Genomic DNA, 11699 nt, shown 5'->3' with positions numbered 1-11699 from the left:
ATACAAAAAATTCCTCTTTAAAGCCATATGCTCTCTGAACCTGTACAAAATGGTAGTTTTTGTAGAGTCTAAAAAATTTCTTCAACAACATTTCGTTATCATTATGTGTATTGTTCAGTAGTCTTCTTGTTCCTTAATTAAATTCGCGAACGTATTTTAAAAAGAATAATGAATTGTATTTAATAAGTAAATATATTAGCACAGAATTATAAACAACAATGACATATCACCTTGCAATTTCAATTATCAGAAGACATGAAACCCTTCTTATTTTTTCCTGAAGAGATCTGACAAGATTTTATATAAATTTTGAATGTGTTTTTTTCCCTTTTCTTCCACTTAATTTTATAGTCCTACTAAAATAATGAGTCCTTTAATTAAGCTAAAAATTATGGAGGTTCCCTAAAGTGTGGCAGCAAAGGAATGGAGGTATCAGTGACTGAGGGATGGGTTAGATGGGGAATCAGCAAATTGTCTTGACGGGGTTTTTGGAGTTGTCTTGACAAGGCCATTGAATGGGTCTTGTAATTGTAAAGCCTGGGCACAAATTGGTTGGTGAGTTTCTTGAGCCGCCATTAGGGATGTGCTATGAAAATTGATGACAGAAACAGATGACAACATAGGCACAGTCTGTGTGGTGGTGGCTTGATGGTGTCTTGGGTGTGGACACGTCCAGGCGCTTGGCAGAGTAGAGCTTCGCTGTGGTCTCATCTGGGAGGTCTGAAAGATTGGTGGAAGCATCAGCTGGTTCTCGTAGTCCATGTGGGGCAGTAGCCAAATTCTCCCTGTTGGTACATTTCCAACATCTAGGTGAATCCAAGGTTGGTGAAGATATAGTAGGAATAGATCAGTCCATAAAGCATCTGGGATGCCTGCTCGGTTAGGTCGCTCTGGTTAGGGTTGTCTCCAATCTCTTCATTAGGCTCCAGCTGTGGAAGGGGAGGCACCTGCTCACTGAGTCCAGTGAGACTGAATTTGTTCTGGATGTAGTCTTCGTGTATTTCATAGAAGAACGCATTGCCACGGAGCCCATAGGACCAGTATCATTAACACTATTTTTCAGATGGTTAAATCACTTACTTTGAATTTATTTATTTTTCCATATCGATTTCCCAATGCTCCTTGGTGTCTATAATTTTGATTTTCTTGACTGTTCTTAAAAGTCTCTGAAAGCTCAGTTACTTGTTTTTCTTTTCATTCACAAAACATATGGTAATTAAAGTTTTTTTTCTACCTATTTTAATAAATTATTTATAAAAAGCAGTACAATCGAGCCCCGCATCAGGCTCTGGGCTGATGGCTCAGAGCCTGGAGCCTGTTTCCGATTCTGTGTCTCCCTCTCTCTCTGCCCCTCCCCCGTTCATGCTCTGTCTCTCTCTGTCCCAAAAATAAATGAACGTTGAAAAAAAATTTTTTTTTAAAAATAAAAATAAAAAGCAGTACAAGGGGATGACATTTTTAATTTCTATGTCCTTTAAAGTTTTTATTAATATAGTATTTATAGAGAAAAGTGCCCATATCAAAAGGGTTCAGCTTAATGGATTGACTTCACAATCAGAAGACAGGAGTTTAGTCAGAGTCAGATCAAAAATGCCATAAGCCTAGAACATTCTCATCCCAATCACTACTCCAGTTATCTACTCTCCTGATTTCTAAAACCAAAGACTAGTGTTGCCCTTTTTGTAATAATGTTAATAAAATGCATTATGCACATTGTAAATAACTGATGCAGATTTTGTGAATATTCCTTAATTTTTTTATGGCTTCTCATATGACTGGACATTTATGTGGTAGTTTCCAGTTTGGGCTGATAAATAATGTTATTATGAAAATTCTAGTACATGCTTTTCAGTGAACTTATGGATATACTGCTGTTGGGTTCAGGTCTATACGGTGTGGAATTAATGATCTTTAAAAAGGTGTGTGTTGTAGATACTGCAAACAGCTCTCTGAACTGGTTTCATGCCGAAGTTTTGAGGACATAATGGACTTTGATATTTGTAAGGAATCTAAAAACTCGGCTTTTCCTTTTACACATTCAGAAACATGCGTGTTTAACTTTATAATATTTTATTTATTTTATTATCTCTTCAGAACCTGAATCAGCAACCCCGGGCCCAATAGGCTCTCCTAGTGATTCCCACTGCCTGCTAAAGTTTGAGGATCTCGGCGACAATGACATCTTTACCTACCTGGTAGGGTCAGGGCTCTTTATTAATGGATTGGTATATTTTTCAATATTTCACCTAGCTTCAACACAGGTATGACGGGGGCTAAGATTTCATTTTTTATTTTATTTTTTAATGTTCATTCATTTTTTGAGAAAGAAAGAGAGAGAGAGAGAGAGAGAGAGAGAGAGAGTATGAGCACGGGAGGAGCAGAGAGGGAGACACAGAATCCAAAGCAGGCTCCAGGCTTTGAACTGTCAGCACAGAGCCAGATACGTGGCCGAATCTCGTGAACTGTGAGATCATCACCTGATCCGAAGTTAGAAGCTTAACCCACTGAACCACTCAGGCACGCCCAGTGTGGAGCCTAATGTGGGGCTTGATCTCAAGACCCTGAGATCAAGAGCTGACTGAGATCAAGAGTCTGATAGTTAACAGACTGAGCCACCCAGGTGCCTCAAGGTTTTCATTTTAAAATGATTCCCTTTACAGTGTTAACTGTGAATGGATTAAAATGGAAAGTTTAGGGGCACCTGGCTGGCTCAGTCAGTAGAACATAGGACTCTTGATCTCTGGGTTGCGATCTGAGATCATAACCGATATTGCGTTGTAGAGATTACTTAAAAACAAAACCTTTAACACAAAATAAAATAAAATGAAGTGGAGAGTTTACTGAATCAGGGACTTTTATAGTCCAACCACCTCCCCCCAAATGCTAAAGACCTAATAAAGGAGTAATTGGGAAATCGGTACTTTCCACTTAATTTTTTTGATAACTTTAACTGCTCTAAAAAAATAGTCTATTAATTTTGAAAATGTACTGCATTTTAATCTGCCTGTGCAATGCCTTTGGCAACTTGGACAAATAGTTAATAAGGAAAAGCCGTTTTAATCATTTATTAGCTTTAAAAATATATATGTAGGTAATAGAGTTTTCTATCCCAAAATATATCTTCTTGCTCTAGAGCTAAGGCTGAGCTATAAACATTGGCAAAGTTTTGTGGATTGTGCTTGAGTTACTAATTTCTAAAACTGAATTATCACGGGACTTTTTGTATCATATTTGGTTTTTCTTTTATTAAATTTTATTTTTTGTATATGCTTTTATTTGCAGAAAGTGTTCTGGTGATTATTTGGCTAAGTTTTTCAAAAAAAAAAAAAAGAATAGTTGTAGATTTAATAATACAAGAGATGGGGCCCCTGGGAGGCTCAGTCAGTTGAGCGTCTGATTTTGGCTCAGGTCATGATCTCACAGCAGGTGAGTTCAAGCCCTGTGTCAGGCTCTGTGCTGACAGTTTGGAGCCTGGAGCCCCTTTGGATTCTCTCTCTCTCTCTCTCTCTCTCTCTCTCTCTCTCTGCCACTAACCCACTCACATTCTGTCTCTGTCTCTCTCAAAAAGAAATAAATAAACATTAAAAAAATAAAAACAATACAAGAGACAATTACATATGCTCAAAATAAACACATTCTAATGGGCAGACTAGTGAAATTTCCATTTTAATTAAAATGTTTGACCTCAACTATAAATTTGATCTCTTAACAGCTCAAGTATAAATGTTATAACTGTCATGAAAGGGACTTGAGAACTACTCCAAAGCAACAAGGAATAGAATCAAAAGTGTTATTTTTATATCACTCAAAAAATACCAGTTGAGTTTATTAATTCCAGTCTGTCAAAGTCATCGACATGCTGTATGAGACACAAAAAATAAGTTTGTAGACCTAAGCAAACCAATTTTTATTGTAATCAAATAATGGTGAATTAGGCCAGCTGAATGTTGTTTCCATACTGAAATTCATCTGCAATATATAAACACAACTTAGGACCAAATTGGTATTGTGGATGATGGATGGGGTTATTTTTTGATAAATAGCAGGATGCGTACTCCTTTTCATATTTTAAAGTGAAGTTAATAAGATTTTATGTTTTTTTTTTCTTGACCTTTGAGACTGTCATTTCATACCTAGTAGATCAATTCAGCACTGGTAACAGAACCAAACAGGTCAGTGTATATGTTAAGAAAGGTTTTGATTTGCATGGAAGGTGGTGACAGGAGTGTCCATGAGGTTATCAGGCCAACAGGTGATATTGACTGTCAGGAGTGTAGGTAGATATGACACAGTTTTATCCAGTGAGAATTCTGAGGAGAAGGGAACTGAGATTATTTGGGCACAATAGTGATCAGTGGGAGGAACTGGTCTTCTATCCCATTAGATAGCCCTGCTGTCTGAGACCCTGGCGTGAAGGCACCTTATTAGCTGACCGCATGTCGGGATAGTAATGGAGTCCTGTTATGACTCAGGAGTAACATGAGGGTATGAACAGACATCCTGAGGCTGCACCAGCTGTCATGAGGTTGGATCATGGATGACATGCAAATGAATCGTCAGACTCGGTGGGGGTTTTATTCCAATGAGTGTATGGACAAAGGAATGGGGAATAACCTGAGGTTCCTCAGAACAGTTTTAAGAGCTGTGATCTGCTCCTTCTGATAAGCGTTCACGGCTACGCACCTAAGTCTTGGGAATGAAAGAGCCTGCAAACCCTCAACGTCGCCATGTGAATTTAAAGTTTAGATGTGTGTAAGGAGTTCAATATAACCTGACACCTTTGCTGATGTTTCACTTTGCTGAAGGATGTGGGCACATCCATTCAGTGAGCCCCCAAGTTCAGGGAGTTGGGGTGGATGCAGATATAGCTGAGTGCCTGTTCACATGCTTCTCGCCTTGCTTGTCCTCCACTATGAATTCCAGAAGGAAAGAAAGCACACTATTGGTGTCCACATCGGACATACTCACCTTCTGCAATGGGAGCATCCTTCTGACATTCTTGGTGATCATCATCTGGTTGGTGAGCTCTTTAATGTACAGCTACATTTAGCATTTTTAGGTTGATGAGAAAGGGTCACCTTTCTCCTTTCCAGCCTGCAGCTCTCCAAGGAAATCAGCTGGTGGTCCACCAGGTACTGCAAGTTCTTACACAAGTGCTGGATACCAAGGGAGCTTGTCCCCCTGGCAACCCCTTGCCATTTTCCAACTCTAACTCGACAACTGAGAACCATCTTTAACACCTTTCAAGGGCCATTCTTCTAAGAAGAGAAACTGAAACGGCCTGCAATTCTCAGGCATGGACCTGGGGCTAGGGTGACGGCTGGGTTTAGAAGGGAGGCAGAGGGATGGGGAGGTAAAGCTGGAGTTATCCCTCTTGAAGTCTGCAAGGCGTGACTAAAATAGGTCTTCGTGGCATTGGGTTTGCTTTAAACAATTAAAAATTAGACTATTGACCAGCATATTCATTAAGTGTACTAATAAGACTATTGATATCTGTGAAGCTCTTTTTTAATCAAAAAGAGCATTTTTAATGTGCCAAGATATAAATTATGGGTACTTCAGGATTATTGTATCATGGAATTTCCCACAATATTGGATTTTTATGCTCTTTTTAATTATGTCGGCCACTGATATTTGAAGTTTGATTTGTGTTTATAAAGTTTCCTTAAAAGATTCTTATGAGAGCTGAAATATTTGACAATTTAGAAGTTATAGACACTTTTAGAAGGCAACTTGGTAAGGTACCACATGCTATGAACATTGCTTTTTGTGCTTTCCAAGTCACACGGGGATGCCTGTGAACCTGACCTACACAAAGCAGTTATTTTGGTTCTTTAAACTGCCTGCCAAACTGTTGAGGAAGCTTTTTGATTTGGGCAGACGGCCACTTCAAAACAAATCAAAATATAATATTTGGTCTCTGAACTTACCTACATTCAAATCTTTGGATATGAATGCTAACTCAGATTGAATTTGGGGTCTAATTGTTTTTGATGTTCGTAGGCAGTTTGCATGAAATATATTTGATCAAACAGCTAACACAGGCTTCACTTCTTATTAGTTTGTTGTGTAATATCCCTTCTGGTGCTGTATTATTTGAAATAAAAAATTAGAGGATAAAATATTAATATGTAGTTCCTACCCAGAGTAAGATAGACAAGATATGTATTAACAAGAGACACTGGTCTATTTCTGAGGCTATGCATGTATAGCTTACTGCTGAAATGTAAAAACATTTCAAAATGTGTTATTTACCGACAAAGTTTATGAGAAATGTGAATATGAACAGAATACATAAACTTACTAGTTTTTAATACAGTGGTATGGCATAGACTTGAAACAATGACATAAGATTTCAAGCAAACGAAGGTAGTTATGTTGATTTAAGGAGCTCTTTCCAATTTACTCATATTCTTTATTGTCTTAATTTAGAGCTAGCTTATATTCCTCCCTTCTCTCCTTCCTTCCTTCTTCCTTATCTCTCCTTCCCCACTCCTTTGCTTTCTTTCCTTCCTTCCTTCCTCCCTCCTTACCTTTCTTTCTTTCTTTCTTTTATCTCTCTTCTTCTTTTCCTTTCCTTTCCTTTCCTTTCCTTTCCTTTCCTCTCCTCTCCTCTCCTCTCTTCTCCTTTTTTTCTTTCTTTCTTTCTTTCTTTCTTTCTTTCTTTCTTTCTTTCTCTTCCCTTCTTTCCTTTTCTTTCTTTCTCTCCCTCTTTCACTCCTTTTCTCCTCCCTCCCTCCCCCTTCCTTCCTTCCTTCCTTCCTTCCTTTCCCCGAGTTTGTGTGCATTCTCTTATATCCGTAAAGAAAAAAATGAAAAGAGACATGAAAAACTCATAAACATGGTTATATATAAGAGGGTGCATGGTTGAGAAGCAGACTTGAAAATCAGTTCACAAAATATGACTTTTTATGCAGTTTTGGTTCTGGAATCTTGCTGGTTCTTTACATAATTAAAAAGGCAATAAAAAGCAAGTTTTAAATAGTGTAGGAAAGTGAAAGTGATGTTTATTATACAGGCAACATAACCAAATAGAGACAATGGTTAGCCAAAATAAAATACAGTAACTTCATAATACTCAGTTGTTTATAATCTTAGGAACACAAAACTGCCAATAATCTTAAACCACACTCAGTTATACTTTGATAGTTAATATTGTTATTATGAATTTGACACTATTGTAAATATTCTAAGATAATTGAAATAACTCATTGTATCACATTCTCAATAATAGTTAAAGAGGTACAAATATGAAATTTAAAGAATTAGCAAAACTCTGATTTTCAATTTAACATAAACATATCAAGGTGGATTTATTATTTTTATTTTTTTAATTCAATGTTTTCTAGCACTCTTCCCTAAAAACTCTGGAAGCTAATAATCAATAGCAATGAATACTCTTTGTAACAAGGTATTGGTCTCTAAGTACTATTTTTTAAAAAATGTGTAAATTTGTTTTATTTTATTGTGATAAGAATATTTAACATGAGATTTCTCCTGATAATACATTTTAACTATAAAAAACATCACTGTGGACTATAAAGACGATGTTGTATAGCAGAACTCTAGAACTTTGTCATCTTGCTTGAGTGAAAGTTCACACCTATTGACTAATAACTCCCCATTTCCTCTCCCCACCGCAGTCCCTAGAAACTACTATTCTACTCTTGGCGTCTATGAGTTTGACTACTATAGATACCTTATATAAATCAAATCATGTAAAATTTGTCTATTTGTGACTGGCTTGGTTTACTTATAATAATGCTCTCAAGATTCTTCTCTGTTGTCACAGATAACAGATTTTTCCTCTTTTTTCAGGCTGAGTAATAATCCACTGTAGGTATATACCACATTTTCTTTATTTGTTTATCTGTCAATAGACATTTAGGTTGTTTCTTGGCTATAATAGCAATGAAATAAACGTGAGACAGGTAGCATCTCTTCAAGATTCAGATTTCAGGTATTTTGGAATAATGTCCAGTGTGGGAGAGCTGAATTATATGGCAGTCCTATTTTTAATTACTTTAGGGGACTTTATGCTATTTTCCATACTGGCCATAACATTTTGTATTCCTACAAACAGTGTGCAAGGGTTACAATTTCTCTACATTCTCACCAACACTTGTTGTCTTTTTTTTTTCTTTTAATATAATAGCCATCCAAAAAGATAAAGTGATATTTCATTGTAGTTTCAATTTGCATTACCCTAATGATTAATGGCATTGAAAAAAAATTCATATGCCAGTTGGCCATTGTATGTCTTTCTTGGAGTAATGTCAAGTCCTTAGGCTATTGTTGAATTGGGTTACTAACTTTTTTTTTAATTTGAAATATAGGAATTCCTTATATGTTTTTGAGATTATCCCCTTATCAAATATATGGTTTTCAAATATTTTCTCTAATTCATGGTTGCCTTTTAGTTTGTTGACTGTTCCTTTGGCTGTGCAGACTTTATAGTTACATTAAGTCCCACTTGCTTATTTTTGCTTTTGTTGCCCGTGCTTTTGGCATCATATTAAAAAAATAATTTCTGAGACCCATATAATGAAGTTTTGTCCTGTTTTCTCCTAGAGGTTTTATATTTCCAGGTCTTACATTTAAGTCATTAATATATTTTGAGTTGGTTCCATATGTAACGTTCCATTCCATTCTTTTTCATGTGGATACCCACTTTTCCCAACACCATTTGTTGAAGAGACTCTCTTTTTTCCCTTGTGTGTTATTCAAACCCATGTCAAAGATCAGTTGATTTTATGTGTGCAAAAATCACACATGTGTTTATTATTGGGTTCTCTATTCTATTCCATCTGTGTGTACGCCTGTCTTTATGTCAGTACCATGCTGTTGTAGGTCCTGGAACTTTGTAATTTATTTTGAAATCAGTGTGATACCTCCAACTTTGTTCTTCTCAAGTTTGTTTAATTACATATTTATGAATTTTCTGCTGTTGATTTCTAGTTTCATTCCACTGTGGTTGAAGAAGATACTTGGTAGGGATTTAAGCTTCTTAAAATTGTTAAAACTTGTTTTGTAACCTAACATGTGGCCTATCTTGTCAAAAAACATGTACAGTTTAAAAGAATGGGTATTCTGCTGCTGTCGGGTAGAATGTTCTATATATGTCTGTATATCCATTTGGTCTATTGTGTTATTCGAGTCCTCTTTTTTCTTATTAATCCATTTGGATGTTCTTTCCATTATTAAAAGTAGAATGTTGAAGATATCTACCATTATTGTACTGTTTTTCCCATCAGTTCTGTCAATGTTTCCTTTGTATATTTAGATGGGCTGAATTTGTATGTATATATATTTGTAATTGTTTTATCTTCCCAGTGGATTGGCCCTACTAATATTATATCATGTCATTTTTTTGTCTTTTGGAACAGTTTTTCCTCAAATTGATAATAAATATTAAGTGTAATTTATCATCACAAGTTCATGAAATATATCTTTTATTCTTTTCTCATTTTTGAAAACTTGTAGTTATAATCATGGTTATTCATATTTGATAAATACATTCAAAGTATTTATAAAACATTTAAAATTTATAAATGGAAATGTATTACTCAATTTTTTTTCTTGATAATGGAGAAATTTAAGCAAAACCAATAAGATTTTTAATTCATAAATGTGGTAATAAAATTGAATATAACTTTAAAGTATTGGATAAATATAATTAAAGAATAAAGTAAACCTGATAATAAGAATAAGTGCTTTATTATTATACATTTAAATTATCCTGATTACTATTGTAAAATACGTTAATATATATATATTTGCATTGCAAATTTATAGCTAAGACTTTAGCTATATTAATATCGTGAATATTGATAGATCTGATTATCCTGTTGGATAATGGAATATAGTCTTTCATCCAATTATTTAATTTTCCTGATCCTTATGAGATAAAAAAGTTAATATTTCTAAACTTGCTATTTTTTATATGTGTTTTATAAAAAGTTATATTCAGTCATAGCTTAAATGATTAAATTCAAAATGAAAAATATTTCAAGACCTTTATTATCTTGATAATTTGGGCCCTTTTAAAAATAAATCACCTGTTTTTAGCAAAGATACCCTTATTAGGAAATTATAATTGCTATTGAAAAATTAAAACAAATGATCAACGATTACTTTTGATTATATTTGTTATTGGGAGAAAGGAATTATAGAAAACTAATCAAACAGAAAAAAAATTACATCTTTTAATTTGTAAAAGAGTGTTATATGATGCTCAGGGGTAAAAATAAGCAACATCATAGGTAAATATTATAGAAATATTATAGAATAGTATAGAATAATACTATAGAATGAACTAAAAAATGCCTGGACAATTATTTCAGACAATATAATTGTGGGGTTTGGGATAGGATTGAAAGTACCATATATGCTTCACTGGAAAAAAAAAAGAAAAGAAAAGAAAAAAAAAAGAAAAGAAATGGCAACTTCTATTCTATTGCCAAAGAACTGGAGGATTTAAGTAGAATAACTAACTGGATGATTTATTCCACAAGCACACATTTTTAAATATCGATGATGACTTCAGTAAAGCTAGAGAGATTTTAAGATTCTTAACTTTAAATATTAGAAATGGGGGCTCACAGCTCAGAGCCTGGAACCTCCTTGGGATTCTGTGTCTCCCTCTTTCTCTGCCCCTTCCCCGCTCACACTTGGTTTCTCTCGCCTTCAAAAATAAAAATAATAAACATTAAAACAAATTTTAAATATTGAAAATGATCATGATTATACTTTGCATGCTAAAATTATTTAAATCTTACTTTTAATTTTACATTCTCGATGAAAGGAACTCTCTTTTATTGTAGCTACTTTAATGATATCATTTTTGATACAAAACAAAAGTTTTCTACCTAAAAAGCGTAATTAATTAAATTAAAGGCACATTCAAGTTGTGAGTGTGGCCATTTAGACTATGAAGTCATAAAAAGGGTTCAACAATCCACTTGGTGGAAATTTATTTATTTATTTTTTTAATTTCTTTTTTTTTTTATGTTTATTTATATTTGAGACAGAGACAGACAGAACATGAACGGGGGAGGGTCAGAGAGAGAGGGAGACACAGAATCCGAAGCAGGCTTCAGGCTCTGAGCTGTCAGCACAGAGCCTGACATGGGGCTGAAACTCAGGAACCGCGAGATCATGACCTGAGCCGAGTGAGCAGCAAAACCGACTGAGCCACCCGGGCGCCCCCACTTGGTGGAAATTTAGTCTAATTGAGAACAATTATTTTATTTACTTGTAATTCACATGATGTATGCTTATAAATAGAAGTGGCTGCTAGCCAAGTCACTAGGTAGGTGATATTTCAAATTCAGTGGTAAATGCAAGGGAAGAAAGCATTTTTGCACATAAAAGATGCTAGAAAAAGTGTTTTTATGCACGATTCCAGTTTGGTAAATCTTTTGCATTTTCAATTGTTTAGATGAATTCACCAGCAAACATTCTGACGCCACAAATGGCTATTGTTTTTAAGTAAATCAGGTTATACTTTTAAAATGTTAATTTTTATGAATTCATATATGCACATTAAAGAAATCACAGTGAAGGATGTCATAATGGAAATTAACAGTCTTACACTGTTTCTTCACTTCTAGGTCTTCTCTCCAGGGGACTTATTCAATATTGGCTATATTTTGGTTATTTCTTTCACAAAATAATATTTAAGTTATTTTCTGAATTTA

At 34.8% G+C, this 11699-nt stretch overlaps 1 pseudogene; it reads right to left on the bottom strand.

Moving 5' to 3' along the window:
* Window positions 1-389: 389 nt before the first annotated feature.
* LOC125164885 (casein kinase II subunit beta-like) lies at window positions 390-1043 on the bottom strand (annotated as a pseudogene).
* Between the last annotated feature and the right edge of the window lie 10656 nt (window positions 1044-11699).

Source organism: Prionailurus viverrinus, chromosome A1, assembly GCF_022837055.1.
Source record: "Prionailurus viverrinus isolate Anna chromosome A1, UM_Priviv_1.0, whole genome shotgun sequence".
NCBI classification, from domain to species: domain Eukaryota; kingdom Metazoa; phylum Chordata; class Mammalia; order Carnivora; family Felidae; genus Prionailurus; species Prionailurus viverrinus.
The sequence above is the reverse complement of the archived record's forward strand: the minus strand, read 5'-3'. Positions and strand labels throughout refer to the sequence as shown.